At 46.5% G+C, this 16,769-nt stretch overlaps 1 protein-coding gene across 1 annotated transcript in view; it reads left to right on the top strand.

Annotated features, from left to right (window-relative positions):
* AP3B1 (adaptor related protein complex 3 subunit beta 1) overlaps window positions 1–16,769 on the top strand; it is a 1,093,919-nt gene that overhangs the window by 464,600 nt on the left and 612,550 nt on the right.

Genomic DNA, 16,769 nt, shown 5'->3' with positions numbered 1-16,769 from the left:
TCTTTAGTCTTTCCTCATAGGGGAGTTGTTCCATTCCCCTTATCATTTTGGTAGCCCTTCTCTGTACCTTTTCCATTGCAATTATATCTTTTTTGAGATGCGGCGACCAGAATTGTACACAGTATTCAAGGTGCGGTCTCACCATGGAGCGATACAGAGGCATTATGACATTTTCCGTTTTATTCACCATTCCCTTTTTAATAATTCCCAACATTCTGTTTGCTTTTTTGACTGCCGCAGCACACTGAACCGACGATTTCAATGTGTTATCCACTATGACGCCTAGATCTCTTTCTTGGGTTGTAGCACCTAATATGGAACCCAATATTGTGTAATTATAGCATGGGTTATTTTTCCCTATATGCATCACCTTGCACTTATCCACATTAAATTTCATCTGCCATTTGGATGCTCAGTTTTCCAGTCTCACAAGGTCTTCCTGCAATTTATCACAATCTGCTTGTGATTTAACTACTCTGAACAATTTTGTGTCATCTGCAAATTTGATTATCTCACTCGTCATATTTCTTTCCAGATCATTTATAAATATATTGAAAAGTAAGGGTCCCAATACAGATCCCTGAGGCACTCCACTGTCCACTCCCTTCCACTGAGAAAATTGTCCATTTAATCCTACTCTCTGTTTCCTGTCTTTTAGCTAGTTTGCAATCCACTAAAGGACATCGCCACCTATCCCATGACTTTTTACTTTTCCTAGAAGCCTCTAATAAGGAACTTTGTCAAACGCCTTCTGAAAATCCAAGTATACTACATCTACCGGTTCACCTTTATCCACAACAAAAATCTGAATAAATAGATTTATAATTTGTTTAGATGTACCACTTAACTAACTTCAATGTACAAATAATGATAAACTTATTGTATGTAGCACTGATTGAAAAACAAAGATTGGTGTATAGATATTAATTCATTTCTATAGAAGTCTATATTCAAAGGCATTTATCTGGATAGCTTTTGAGTTATCTACATAAATGTCTACATTTAAATATTGCTACCACTTACTTGGCTAAATTTTATCCAGACAAATCATTTTCAGGATAAATGTTAGCTGAATGCATAGGAGATGTTTTTGGGGTCATGCTGGGATGGATTTTAGTTAGTTGAATAACTTATCTTGCTAACTCAGATATTTAAAGTTAGCCGACTAAGTTGTACAGCTAATTATAGACATAACTTTAACCCTGTTCATAGCCATCTGAGAACATGTCCCCAGATAACTGTAACTTTAACAGGCTATATTAAAAGATTATAGCTGGTTAGGTAGCGATCGTTCTTTAAAATGTTCACAGATAACTGTAACCTTAGACTATATTAAAAAATATATTTAGCTGGTGATCTTGCTTAAAAAAAAAAAAAAAATACAGGTCCGGTGGCCTGATCCACTGACTTCTGCCCCAGCCCTACAAAAGTGGGGCTTGCTGGTGTAAACTGATTACCTTTCTCCAAGCCCATAGAAACATTTTTATGAAGGGATAAGGGGTCAGCCTCCCCCATACATGGTTGAAAAAATCTTGGCTTGTGCCCCCCTTCCTTCCCTCAAGACCAAATCTAACTTTTCCACTGCACAAGGCACCCTCCCAAACCCATTACTGCCACCTAGATTGTTACATAATCGTACTGCTCCCAGCTGCTTCCAAGGTTGCTCTGAGTATTCTGACAACAACTCTGTCTCAGCAATCTGAGGGAGAGAATGAGACAAATATAGGAGTGGAGAAGGGTGAAGAAATGACAAATAAGATGGAGAGGGGAGTACAAGGACAAAATCGAAAAGCTAGAGGAGCTGGAAGAAAGAGAAGGTTGGGAGAGGTTAAAAACAAGTAATGCTTGATTCATCCCTCCTCCTGCATCATCCCCTATCTTCTATCTGCTGCTCTTCTCTATTTCTCACAACCATGGATTAGGCTGGGGACTGTTGTATGTTTACAATCTCTGCTACACTGCAGCTCCATATTCACCTCTCAGCCCCCAGAGTAGTCGTGCAAAATAAGGGGACACTAAGCAAACAGTGGTGCAATCCCTGTGTTTTGACTACCCAATGTACATTTGAGAAGCTGATCAGGTATCAAAGTTTGATAATGAGGGTGGAATAGGGATTCATTGCAGTTGTGTTGGGGAGGGTGCCAAATTTTAAGCAGTCCAGAGCAGCCAGAAGCACTGCACTGGCCCTGCCCCATCCCAGGTGGTTGGTTCAGGCCAGAGAATCCCTCTATAGACCATAAGATATGAGACAATATCATCATGGAATGTGACATTCCCCTCTCTGAACTTAGGGAGGAGAGAGAGAGAGAGAAAATCCACATATGCTCAGTGATCCCCCTCCCAGAAACCAAGGAAGGAGAAAGGGCAAAATGTGTATGACTTTAATTCCCAAAAATGTATTATATACACTTCAAATAAAATATTAACTAATCTGAGATACTACCCCTATACTGTACAACATTGTTTATACAATATTTTAACAGTAACCCATACACACCAAATATTTGGCAACTTCTGCAGTTGAAAGCTCCCAGAACAAACCATGAAAACTGTAGAATATAGCCTAGAGCAGTGGTTCCCAAAACTTTCCTGGAGCACCCTCAGCCAGTCAGGCTTTATGGATATCTGCAATGAATATATGTGAGATAAATGGTGGAAGCAGTATAACCAATGGGACAATGCTATACCGGGATACAAATTATATCGCAATGACAGAAAGGAGCATCTTGGTAAGTGGGTGGCACTTTATGTCCGGGATGGCATAGAGTCCAACAGGATAAACATCCTGCATGAGACTAAATGCACATTCCCTGTACGTACCCGGATCAGTCCAGACTCCTGGGTTTTGCCCCTCCTCTAGCAGATGGAGACAGAAGTTTACAAACCAAACTCCGCCTCATCTAGGCTGGTGCCACCCACAGTCTGGCAGTCTTCTTCTGTCTCCTAGCAGGTGGAGGGGGTGGAAAACCTACAGTCTGTGCTGAGGCCTAGTTAGTGAAAAAAAAAAAAAAGTGAATAACAAGGAGGAAAATAGTGTTTTGTGTAGTTGTTCGGTAGTAGGTAGGTGAGTTGGGGCTGAGACTGCAGTGGGGTGCCTGCTGGTCCGCCCGTACCTCCTCCCAGGTCCCCTGGGGGTTGAGGCCGCTGAAGGTGGGCTGGGGGCCCTTGCCAGCGGGAGTAGAGTGTTCCTGCCCTGGGGGTGACACTGGGGAGCCCGGTTCACTCCCCCCAGGTGGTCCCGGAGCCAGAGGTAAAAAAAAAAAAGATTTTTGTTGTAGGTTGTGGCCGTCTCTCTTTTTCTTTACTCTCTCCTGTCCCTTCTGCCGGTGAGACATTCGTGCGATCGCGGGGGTGAAGGGAGTTGGGAGGATCCGTGTGGGCTGATAGTCCGGGTGAGAGAGAGGCATGCCACGGCGGCCGGTGTGTAGGGCCTGCGGCGCGGCCCGGCGCCTCTCCCATGACAGCCTCTGTTCAGGCTGTGCTTCGGGGGGTGAAGGAGGCTCGACTGATCCGCCACCGCAAGGAACGCGGCAGTCGCGAGCCGCGGCTCCGGGAGGCTTGTCGGGGGTGATGGCCGTCCCGTCCCTGCGGAGCGCGGGAACGGGCGCCATTTTGAGCCCGCCGAAGTCAGCGGCAGGAAAGTCTGCCATTTTGTTCCTGGCGGGGCCGGGAAGTGCGGCACCCTTGGCAGCAAAGGGGGGGGGGGGGGAGGGATTGCCTCCCGCGCTGTCCCCTCAGCGGTCAGTCTCTGAGGGGGAAAAATCACCGCGGTCAGCTGATAATAGCGATCCGGGGGAGGACCCGGATCACAGTTCTTCGGACTCCTTTAACTCGGAGTTCGTGCTAGTAATGCACAGGGCGTTTAAAGCACGGCGCATGGCCAGAAAACGAGCGCGGGGTCCGCAGGGGGTGGACCGGGGGTCAGAATCCCGAAAGTGGGCCAGGACCGCTCCGGTATCGGATCCCCCGGGGGGGGGGGGGGCCCGGCCACTCAGGCTGGGGGCGCCTCGGGGGGACCCGGATACCGACTCGGAATCCGAGGAGCTTGACGAGCAGGATCCGCCGTCCCAGCCACGCGGTATTGAGGGGGACGGGGATCTGGGCACCGCAGGTCCGAGCGTTTCCCATTCAGGGGACGGGGATGACCCAAAAGTCGTGCGCTTGTTCCGGCGCGACGAGTTGGCGCCTTTGATACCGGCTATCCTGGGGGAGTTGGCTATCGAGTTGCCGCAGCAGGAGTCCCATCTCGGGCGCACGGATCCGGTGGTGCTGGGTCTTAGGGGACCTCCGGCGTTTCCCTTGCGTTTTTCAGCGTCAGATTTGCTGTTCAAGGAGTGGGACACCCCAGATTTGGGGTTGAAGGTCGCCAAGGCCATGGACAAACTATACCCGCTCACGGAGGACGCGCTCGAGTTGTTCAAGATCCCGAGAATAGATTCGGCAGTGGCGGCCGTGACAAAGAGGACCACCATCCCGGTAACGGGTGGGATGGCCCTTAAGGATTTACAGGATCGCAAGCTGGAGGTGCAGCTCAAGAAGATCTTCGAGGTCTCCGCTCTCGGGGTTCGAGCGGCTATCTGCAGCAGTTTCTCTTTGCGGGCAGGTTACGCGTTAGATTTTGCACGACGGCCCCTCCCGTGTTTCATGGTCTCGCCGTGCGGGTTTTCAGAAAAGCGGCGAGCGCTGCGAGAAACGATGTGTCACTTGCGGGAGCTAGGCGCGATCGTGCCGGTGCCGTCTCATGAGCTTCGCAGCGGACGATACTCTATTTACTTTCTGGTGCCAAAGAAGGAAGGCACGTTCCGGCCTATTTTAGACCTCAAAGGGGTCAACAGGTGTCTGCGGATTCCCCGTTTTCGGATGGAAACCTTGCGGTTGGTCATTGCCTCGGTGAGACAAGGGGAGTTTCTCGCGTCTCTGGATCTCACGGAGGCGTATCTGCATATCGGAATCCGCGAGGAGCATCAACAGTACCTCAGATTTGCGGTGTTAGGGCAGCACTTCCAGTTTCAAGCTCTGCCGTTCGGATTGGCGACGGCTCCGCGGACGTTTACCAAGATCATGGTCATGGTAGCTGCCCACCTTCGCAAGGAAGGGTGTGTGGTTCACCCGTATCTGGACGATTGGTTGATTCGGGCGAAGTCCGAGCGGCTGTGTCGGTTAGCAGTCCAACGGGTGCTCGGCTTATTGCAGAGGCTTGGCTGGGTTATCAACCTGGCCAAAAGTTGTCTGGAGCCCTCGCAATCTCTGGAGTTTTTGGGAGCCCTGTTCGACACTCGGAAAGGCATGGTGTTTCTGACACGGGAGAGAATGCTCAAGTTGCAGGGTCAAGCCAGGCGGTTGTTGGGCTAGGACATGCCCGTTGTCTGGGACTACTTGCAAATGGTGGGGTCTATGACGTCCACGCGGGAATTGGTTCCCTGGGCGTTCGCTCATATGCGACCCTTACAGTGGGCATTACTGTCCCGTTGGAATCCGGTGTCGGAAGAATTTCATCTCCCCTTACCTCTACCTCAGTCGGCGCGCTCCAGCATGGCTTGGTGGCTTTGTCCAGGCAACTTGACCCGGGGAGTTTCTTTGGCGGTCCCCTCGTAGACGGTGGTCACCACAGATGCCAGCCTGTATGGTTGGGGAGAGGTGTGTCTCAGACAGTCGGTCCAGGGCACGTGGTCCCCGATGGAGGCGTCTTGGCCCATCAATCGGTTGGAGACCCGGGCGGTGCGTTTGGCCCTCCGGGCTTTTCTTCCGCTGGTTCGTGGCAAGTCTGTCAGGGTTCTGTCGGACAATGCGACAACAGTGGCGTATATAAACTGTCAGGGTGGAACAAGGATTCAACCAGTGGCCGCCAAAGCTCGGCAGCTGATGGACTGGGCCGAGCGGCACCTACAGTGTCTAGCGGCGTCTCACATTGCCGGCGTAGAGAACGTTCAGGCGGATTTTCTCAGTCGGCATCGTCTGGATCCCGGCGAGTGGGAGCTTGCGGACGTGGCGTTTCGGCTCATTTGTGCTCGGTGGGGAACACCGGCCCTAGACCTGATGGCGACATTCAAGAATGCAAAAGCGCCACGGTTCTTTGCTTGCCGCCACGAAACGGGAGCGGAAGGCGTCGACGCCCTGGCATTACCCTGGCTGACGGAAGTGCTTCTCTACGTGTTCCCGCCGTGGCCGCTCATCGGTCGGACGATAAGGCGCATAGAACTTCATCCGGCGCCCGTGGTGCTCTTCGCGCCTGACTGGCCGCGGAGGCCGTGGTTCGCGGATCTCCAGAACCTGGCGTTGGAGGATCCTATCTGGTTCCCGTATGTGCCGGACCTGCTCCATCAGGGGCCCGTTGTTTCGACCGGGTCGAATGCTTTTGTCTAGCGGCATGGCTTTTGAGAGGCGTAAGCTGAAGGCATGGGGCTATTCGGATGCGGTCGTCTAGACGCTTCTACGGTCCCGCAAGGCGTCCACGTCGCTAGCGTATGTACGCGTCTGGAAGATATTTGAGTCGTGGTGCCTTGCGCAGGACTTAAGGACTATGCGGACCTCGGTACCGGAGATTTTATGTTTTCTCCAGGATGGTTTGTCTAAGGGGTTGTCATGTAGTTCCCTTTGGGTTCAGGTTGCGGTGTTGGCCTTGTTGAGAGGTCCAGTTCACGGGGTCACCTTGTCTTCCCATCCGGATGTGGTGCGTTTCCTTCGTGGGGCCAAGCATTTGCGTCCGCCGTTGCGTTCGCCGTGTCCGTCGTGGAACCTGAACTTAGTCTTGAAGGCGTTGTGCGCCGCTCCTTTCGAGCCCATGCGCAGTTCTACCGTCAAGGACTTGACTTTAAAGGTGGTTTTCTTGGTAGTGATTGTCTCGGCGAGACGGGTATCGGAGCTTCAAGCTTTGTCTTGTCGGGAGCCGTTCCTACGGATTTCAGACTCAGGAGTTTCCATTCGCACGGTGCCGTCCTTTTTTCCTAAGGGTGGTGTCTGTGTTTCATCTCAATCAGACGGTGGAGCTGCCTTCTTTTTCGGAGGCGGATAAGTCGGTTCCTGGTAATCGCGACTTGCGTCGGTTGGATGTGCGAAGGGCATTGTATTATTTGGAGGTGACGAATGCCTTTCGGGTGTCAGACCATCTCTTTGTTCTGTGGGGCGGTCAGCGTCATGGTCAGGCGGCGTCCAAAACGACTATTGCCCGCTGGTTAAAAGAGGCGATTACTTCGCCGTATCTCCTTCAGGGCAGATCTGCTCCGGGGGGCCTAAAAGCCCATTCGACACTTCCCAGGCTACCTCCTGGGCGGAGTGCAACCATATTTCTACGGAAGAGATTTGTAGGGCGGCAACGTGGAAATCCTTGCATATGTTTGCTTGGCATTATCGCCTGGATGTCCACGGGTCCAGTTCTGGCGGTTTCAGTGCCGGGGTGCTCAGAGCGGGACTCTCCGGTTCCCACCCTAAGTAAGGTAGCTCTGGTACATCCCAGGAGTCTGGACTGATCCGGGTACGTACAGGGAAAAGAAAATTAGGTCTTACCTTGGTTAATTTTCGTTCCTGTAGTACCACGGATCAGTCCAGAGTCCCGCCCGTTTTCTGCTGTACAGAGGGAGAGTCCGTGGTCGTGGCGGTTTCTTTTCTCTCTGTTCGGGTCTGTCTCTGTTTCTGTTTAGTCATTATCGATGCTCGGGTTCTGGTCCCATTTGGGGGATAGTTGAGCCAGTGGTTTTGGTTGGTAGGTTCCTGTATTTAGTTCGTTTGTTATTGGGGCTTCATCTGCTTTGACATTAAGACTGCCAGACTGTAGATGGCACCAGCCTAGATAAGGCGGAGTTTGGTTTGTAAACTTCTGTCTCCATCTGCTAGAGGGGGGGGGGAAAACCCAGGAGTCTGGACTGATCCGTGGTACTACAGGAATGAAAATTAACCAAGGTAAGACCTAATTTTCTTATCGAATCTTTATGGGTAGACATCCCTTTTGTGATGGAAAAGAGTATAGTGATAGGAGATTACTACTGTCCACCTGGCCAAGATGGTTAGAGGGACCGTGAAATGTTAAGAGAAATTAGGGAAGCTAACCAAATTGGTAGTGCAGTAATAATGGGAGATTTCAATTACCTAATTAAATTGAGATACGTGGTGTTTTTAAATTATTAGAAAAAACTTTTACGCTGTGCATATCAAAATTTACTTTAGAAATTTAAGGACCATCATACCACCCAGTGCTCACAAGTCAGACTTGCATTTCATGCACTTCATATGGGTCACTTTTAATCAACTGGTCCATGTAGCTCCACTCAATTTTTATGAATTTTTAAAATATTTTTCAAGTGAATTTTAAAAAAGAAGAAAAACTTCCCTTATTCATCCGTTGTCGGGGTCATTTTTCCATAGCTGTCGGAGATACTCGTCCGACGCGCGTGTTTCGCCAAAGTAGCTGCTTCAGAGACGTATATTCAGACTCTCCTGATCCAGCACTCCCCTTGTTTCAACGGGGGATATAAACAGATCTTTAAGCATTAGTAAATTCTTGCAAAAAAGAACTTCAGTGGTGTTAAGGGTCCATCAAATTTTTCGAACCCAACGCCGTCTCTCCGCTCAGAGTTCTTAGCGGTAAGAACTCTGAGCGGAGAGACGGCGTTGGGTTCGAAAAATTTGATGGACCCTTAACACCACTGAAGTTCTTTTTTGCAAGAATTTACTAATGCTTAAAGATCTGTTTATATCCCCCGTTGAAACAAGGGGAGTGCTGGATCAGGAGAGTCTGAATATACGTCTCTGAAGCAGCTACTTTGGCGAAACGCGCGCGTCGGACGAGTATCTCCGACAGCTATGGAAAAATGACCCCGACAACGGATGAATAAGGGAAGTTTTTCTTCTTTTTTAAAATTCACTTGAAAAATATTTAAAAAATTCATAAAAATTGAGTGGAGCTACATGGACCAGTTGATTAAAAGTGACCCATATGAAGTGCATGAAATGCAAGTCTGACTTGTGAGCACTGGGTGGTATGATGGTCCTTAAATTTCTAAAGTAAATTTTGATATGCACAGCGTAAAAGTTTTTTCTAATAATTTAAAAACACCACGTATCTCAATTTAATTTATTGCCCTCGTGGGGTTATTCATTAAGAGATTTTTTGGAATTAGATTTCAATTACCCCAATATTGACTGGGTAAATGTATCATCGGGACATGCTAGAGAGATAAAGTTCGTAGGTGGAATAAATGACAGTTTTATGGCGCAATTGGTTCAGGAACTGATGAAAGAGAGAGCAATTTTAGATATAATTCTCAGTGGAGCACAGGATATTTATTTATTTATTTAACACTTTTTTTTTATACCGACCTTCATAGCAAAACCATATCGGATCGGTTTACATCGAACAGGGTAAAAAACTGGAGTGACAACTAGAATAAGATAAGCAAATGAAGTGGAAGAGGCAAAGTTACATTCAAACAAGGGGTATGAACTTGGAAGCTTAATCAGCTGGAAAGAGAGGTTAAAAGCCGGCATTAATTATAAATATAATACAATAGAGAAACACAGGTTAAATCATCATGTGCTTAGAAGTACCAGAGTCCATCATTCAGGCAGAGGATAGGTCCATCGTTCGGGCAGAGAATAAGGACAAACTAGTGTGTATCTGGGGGATCTGAGAAGGCTTGGCGGAACAGCCACGTCTTGAGTTTTTCCCTAAATGTTAAGAGGCAGGATTCCAATCTGAGGTCTGAGGGGATGTTATTCCAGATAGATGGGCCTGCTGTCGAGAAAGCTCGGTCTTTGGTCGAGGTGAGGCGAGTGGCTTTAGTTGGGGGAAATTGCAGGGTGCCTTTGTGAATTTCTCTAGTTAGTCTGTTGGAGGAATGGAGTTTGAAGGGGATTTTGAAGTCGAGTTGAAATTGGTTGTGGATGGATTTGTGTATTAAGGTGATTGATTTGTGCAGGATTCTGAACTTAATTGGTAACCAATATAGGTTTCTGAGGATGGGTGAGATGTGTTCTCCACGGTCAGTGTTGGTCAGCAATCTCGCTGCGGCGTTCTGTATCATCTGCAGTAGCTTGGTGGTAGATTTGGGGAGGCCTAGGAGGAGGGCGCTGCAGTAGTCAACTTTGGCAAACAGCAAGGATTGGAGAACTGTCCTGAAGTTGTAGAAAAATAGGAGTGGTCTGAGTCGTTTTAGAACCTGGAGTCTGTAGAAGCAGTCTTTGGTTGTGGTGTTGACCATTTTCTTTAGGTTTAGTCGATTGTCGAGAATTACCCCGAGGTCTCTTACATGCATATGGGGTGAGATGGGTGTTATCGGGGGGCGGTTGGGGGACGTTATCTTGGTTTGAAGAGATGAGGAGGAGCTCTGTCTTCGAGGCATTGAGTACCAGGTTTAAGCTGTTGAGAAGGCTGGTGATAGATAGTAGGCAGTTATTCCAGTGGGTATCCGTGTCATTGGCTGTTCCTTGTCACATGGTAGGAGCAATGGACGGCCGGCGCCATCTTTAAAAATGGCGCGGGCCATCCAATTCTCCTACCATGTGACAGGGGCCGGTCAATGGCACGGATGCCCTATCACATACTAAGGGCAAAGGGCCATCGGCGCCATTTTGTTTACTGGCAGCCAACGGCCCGAGAGCGGGAGAATGCCCTTTCTCCCCCCCACCCCCCATAACGATAAGAGAACCCACAAAATTAATCGTGGGGTTTCCTATCGCTATCGGGGACCCCCCGATATCTGACGAGATTGAAAATATCATCCGATAAACGATTCACATCCCTAGTAGATAATACATTGAAATCATCAGTTCAGTATGCTGCGGCAGTCAAAAAAAGCAAACAGTATGTTAGGAATTATTAGAAAGGAAATGGTGAATAAAACAGAAAATGTCATAATGCCTCTGTATCACTCCATGGTGAGACCTGAGACCGCACCTTGAATATTGTGTACAAATCTGGTCGCCACACCTCAAAAAATATAGTCTTGATGGAGAAGGTACAGAGAAGGGCGAACAAAATGATAAAGGGGATGGAACAGCTCCCCTATGAGGAAAGACTAAAAAGGTTAGGACCATTGAGCTTGGAGAAGAGATGGCTGAGGGAGGATGTGAAAGAGGTCTTTAAAATCATGAGAGGTTTAGAATGGGTAAATGTGAATTGGTTATTTACTTTTTCGGCTAATAGAAGGACTAGGGGCACTACATGAAGTTAGCATGTAGCACATTTAAAACTAATTGGAGAAAGTTCTTTTTCACTCAACTCACAATTAAAGTCTGGAATTTGTTGCCAGGGGATGTGGTTAGTGCAGTTATTGTAGCTGGGTTTAATAAAAGTTTGGATAAGGTCTTGGAGGAGAAGTCTATTACCTGCTATTAATCAAGTTGACTTAGAAAATAGCCACTGCTGTTACTAGCATCAGTAGCATTGGATAGACTTAATTTTGGGGTACTTGCTAGGTTCTTTTAGCCTGGATTGGCCACTTTTGGTTTGACCCTGTATGGCTGTTCTTATAGGCAGTACATAGAAATCTCGCATGCATTTTCATTTCAGTTATCCTGAAAAAACAACTGCCTGGTAGTCCCCAAGGAAGTTTTAGGGAACTACTGCTCTAGAACAAACATTTGGTCTCCTGAGTTGCATTCAGAAGACCTGTAAGAGTGGTCCACGAACTCTACATCACTATAAACATAATTAAACCACTATGAATAGTGAATTTTACACGTGAACAGTACCTCACTGGTACAATTGGTCATGATCTACCCCACTAAACAATTGATTGTCTTTATTGATATATTGTAACCGAACCTTTAGTGGCACCTGTTAGAATGTACTATTCTACACCCTCACCTACATTAATTTATCTGCCTACATGTAAACTGTTGTGATGGTATATGACTTAGCGACGGTATAGAAAAGATTTTAAATAAAATAAATAAATCTGCTATTCATCCTTCCCACACACTGTATTTTCCATGAACAATTTTTCTCAGAAACATAGAAACATAACTGCAGAAAAAGACTATATACCCTATCTAGTTTGCATATCTTCCCATTCTTAACACTTCTTCAGAAATCCTCTATGATGGTCCCATGCTTTCTTGAATTCAGACGCTGTCCTTGCCTCTACCACTTCTGCTGGAAGGCTGTTCCATGCAGTTACTACCTTCTCTATAAAGAAAACTTTCCTTAGATTATATCCGAGCCTACTTCTTCTGACCTTCTTCCCATGACACCTCATTCCAGAGCCTCCTATCCTTTGAAAGAAGCTTGCCTCCAGTGCATGGAAACCTTGGAGATATTTAAGTGTCTGTCTCCCCATCTTGCCTTTCCTCTAGGATATACTTGTTTAGATATTTGTCTCCTTTAGTTTTCCAATGATGATTACTGACTATTTTAGTAATCACCCTCTGGACCAACTCCATCCTGTTTATATCTTTTTTAAGGTGCAGTCTTTAGAATTGTACACAGTATTCCAAATACTTAGTCAATATCACTTCCTCTTTTATATATATATATATATATATATATATATATATATATATATATATATATAAAGTTTTGTTCATTAGGAACCAACATCACGACTTTGGTATTACATTACAAATGAATTCAACTATCTTGTAACATTCAATCCTGGTAACCTCCCTACCCCACCCCTCTACTGCCCGCCCTCCCTCCTCAGTCCCTAGCAGGATTCCAATAGTGTCTGTAGCAGATGGGCTTATGATACCAAGTTTCGGGAAGTCTCTTTTTATATTCCAGTCCTTGCAATGTCATGAGGGTTTCTTTCGTGGATTGTGGTAAAGATTGCCAATATTTTTGCCTTATGGCTTCACATTGGTTTCATGCTTTCTGCATTTTCCCTTTCACAGTCATATATTCAATTTGCAACAAATTATTTAACCGATTCATCTAATGGTCTTTCTGTGGTCACTCTGTCGAGATCCAGACTGCCATAATTGGTTGTAATCCGATCAGTAGGGCTTTACCAATGAACAGTTTGTCAGGTGCAGTTAAGGTCGCAAGTTCCTTCTCGAATAGGCGGAAAAGACAGACCTTATGATCCATGGGTATGGAATAGCCAAGGAGTCCCCTGATTTCGTTCTTCACTTCAGTCCAGTATTTGTTGATGGTCACATTCCCATAAACAATGATACAGACTTCCTACTTCTGTTTGGCATTTTAGACAAAGATTGGAGTTGCATAATTTTGCGGCATACATCCATGTTCGCGGCATATACATACAATTCAAGACCTTATAGCCCACTTCCCGGAGGCTGACATTGTCAGAATATTTATAACAGTCTTTGAGGATATGAACAATGTCCTCCAGGGAAAGACTTATATTGGCATGCTTCTCCCATTTAATCTGGACTGCCTCCAAGGCTGAGACCTCAGGCAGACTCCTGAGAACCCTAGAAAATGACATACTAGAATTTGGTTTACGCCCAGCTGGTATAAAGAAATACCTAAGGTCTCCAGCTTTTTGTAAATCCAGTGGTGATCTAACGACGCTTTGGTTATAGTGTCGAGCCTGCAGGTATATATAGAAGTCTTTAGAAGCTAGTCCGTACTGACATAGACATAGACATAGAAATGACGGCAGAAGAAGACCAAATGGCCCATCCTGTCTGCCCAGCAAGCTACACACTTTATCCATTTTTATTTCCCTTTTTCTCTCTCCCACCTGTTACTATTGGCTTCCAGTACCCTCCAGCCCTAATTCCCCTCCACCCCACCACCAATTTAGAGAGCAGCACCGTATCTGCATCCGAGTGACATCTAGCTCAATTAGGGGTAGCAACTGCTGTAACAAGCAGGCCACACCCTTGTCCCATACTCTTACCCACCCCTGTTATTATTTTTTGTTTGTTTTTAAAAAATTTTTTTTGGAGATAGCAGCCCTCCATCCTTCCGCTCCGTGAAGGTGGAACAATAACTACTGGCCACTGGCATCCCGCTCCGTGAATGCCTCTGTGGCTACTGCCGCTCCGTGCAGTGTTTGAATGCCTCTGTGGCTACTGCCGCTCCGTGCAGTGTTTTGCTGCCTCCACTTTATTCACGCCCTCTAGACTTGATGGATCCACAGTGTTTATCCCACGCCCCTTTGAAGTCCTTCACAGTTTTGGACTTCACCACTTCCTCCGGAAGGGCGTTCCAAGCATCCACCACCCTTTCCGTGAAGAAATACTTCCTGACATTGGTTCTTAGTCTTCCTCCCTGGAGCCTCAGCTCGTGACCCCTGGTTCTGCTGATTTTTTTTCTGGCGGAAAAGGTTTGTCGTTGTCTTTGGATCGTTAAAGTTTTTCAAGTATCTGAAGGTCTGAATCATATCACCCCTGCTCCTCCTTTCCTCCAGGGTGTACATATTCAGATTCTTCAATCTCTCCTCATATGACATTCGATGAAGACCCTCCACCTTTCTGGTCGCCCTTCTCTGTACCGCTTCCATCTTATCTTTGTTTCTTTGTAGATACGGTCTCCAGAACTGAACACAGTACTCCAGGTGAGGCCTCACCAAGGACCTGTACAAGGGGATAATCACTTCCCTTTCCTTACTCGATATTCCTCTCTCTATGCAGCCCAGCATTCTTCTGGCTTTTGCTTTCGCCTTGTCGCATTGTTTCGCAGACTTCATATCATTAGACACTATAACCCCTAGGTCTCTCTCCTGTTCCGTGCACATCAGCCTTTCCCCCCCCATCGAATACAGTTCATTCGGATTTCCATTCTCCATATGCATTACTTTGCACTTCTTGGCATTGAATCTCAGCTGCCATATCTTCGACCACTCTTCCAGTTTCCTTAAATCCCGTCTCATTCTCTCCACTCCTTCCGGCGTGTCCACTCTGTTGCAGACCTTAGTGTCATCCGCAAAAAGACAAATCTTACCTTCTATCCCTTCCGCAATGTCGCTCACAAAGATATTGAACAGGACCAGTCCCAACACCGATCCTTGCGGTACACCACTTAACACCGCTCTCTCTTCAGAGAAAGTTCCATTTACCATCACACATTGTCTTCTGTCCGTCAACCAGTTTGCAATCCAGGTCAACAACTTAGCACTCACTCCTAAGCTTCTCGTTTTATTCACCAGTCTCCTGTGCGGAACCGTATCAAAAGCTTTGCTGAAATGTAAGTAGATGACATCGATTGCTCTTCCTTGATCCAATTCCTTGGTTACCCAATCAAAAAAGTCAATCAGATTTGTCTGACAGGATCTTCCCCTGGTGAATCCATGCTGCCTCTGGTCCAGCAATTCTCCCGACTGTAGATAATTCACTATTCTCTCTTTTAACAGTGACTCCATTACTTTTCCCACCACCGAAGTGAGGCTAACCGGTCTGTAGTTACCAGCCTCTTCTCTGTTCCCACTCTTGTGAAGCGGGACCACCAATGCTCTTCTCCAATCACTCGGCACCACTCCCGTTTCTAGGGATCTATTGAACAAGTCACACAGCGGACCCGCCAGCACATCTCTGAGCTCCCTCAGTATCCTGGGATGAATTTCATCAGGCCTCCCATGGCTTTGTCCACTTTCAGTTTCTCCAGCTCTTCCCATACATTTTCTACTGTAAATGGAGTTACATCTACTCCACTCCCCTCCAGTTTCTTGTTAACTAGCGACGGTCCTTCTCCAGGTTCCTCTTTAGTGAACACAGAACTGAAGTATTCATTTAATATTTCTGCCATTTCTTCGTCTCTCTCCACACATTGATCCTTTCCATCTTTCAATTTCGCTATACCACTTTGAACTTTTCTCTTTTCACTGATGTATCTGAAAAATGTTTTGTCACCTCTCTTTACCTCCTTGGCAATCCTCTCTTCCGCTTGACTTTTTGCCGTCTTGATTAATTTCTTTGTCTCCCTCAGTTGAATCAAATATTCTTCTTTGTGCTTCTCCCTTTGGGATCTTTTATATTTCTTGAACGCTGTTCTTTTTGCCTTTATTTTGTCAGCCACCTCCTTAGAGAACCAGATAGGTTTCATTTTTCTTTTGCTTTTCTTTACTTTTCTAACATATAGATTAGTTGCCTTGGTAATTGCTCCTTTTAGATTGGTCCACTGTTGATCCACATCTCTCTCTTTCTCCCAGCCTTTTAGTTGTTCCTCCAGGTACTTCCCCATTTCATCAAAGTCCGTGTTTTTGAACTGTAAAACTCTGGTCTTTGTGCTTCTTTTCCATATCCTTTTTGTGATATTAAACCATACTGTTTGATGATCACTGGTGCTGAGGTGGGCGCCTACCTGGACATCAGAGACATTATCTCCATTAGTGAGCACTAAGTCGAGTATAGTTCCTTCTCTCATGGGTTCCAATACCATTTGTTTGAACAAAGTTACTTGCATGGCATCCACTATCGCTCTACTATTTTTAGTTTCTGCAGATGGGATTTTCCAGTCTACATCCGGCATACTGGGCCTGCAGTTCCTGAAAGCTTTTGATCTCTAATGTACTGGGATCCAAACGTTGTTGCATATTATCTAGTCCTCTGGCACTCCAGGTCTGGAAGACTGCTGAGGCAGTTCCCCTGGGGAACTGTGGGTTACCAACAAAAGTAAGATAAGGTGTGACAATACCCTTCATTCCCAGTTTAACTCTACACAAATACCGCCTTGCTTCCCATCCAGAGTGCAAAAGTAGGCTCCGTTTATACTGGCTCAGTATAGCTGCGCCTGGTATCTGAAGTAAATTTCGGGGATAAGGGGTGAGTCAGTCACATAAGAGAGAGTACGGGGTACATACACTGGTCCCGTTTATCCAATCATAAATATGTCGAAGGACACAGGATAAATTATAATGTCGCCAGTTAGG

The sequence above is a fragment of the Rhinatrema bivittatum genome, chromosome 1 (genome assembly GCF_901001135.1).
Source record: "Rhinatrema bivittatum chromosome 1, aRhiBiv1.1, whole genome shotgun sequence".
In the NCBI taxonomy this organism is placed as follows: domain Eukaryota; kingdom Metazoa; phylum Chordata; class Amphibia; order Gymnophiona; family Rhinatrematidae; genus Rhinatrema; species Rhinatrema bivittatum.
This window is presented reverse-complemented; position numbering and strand designations above follow the sequence as displayed.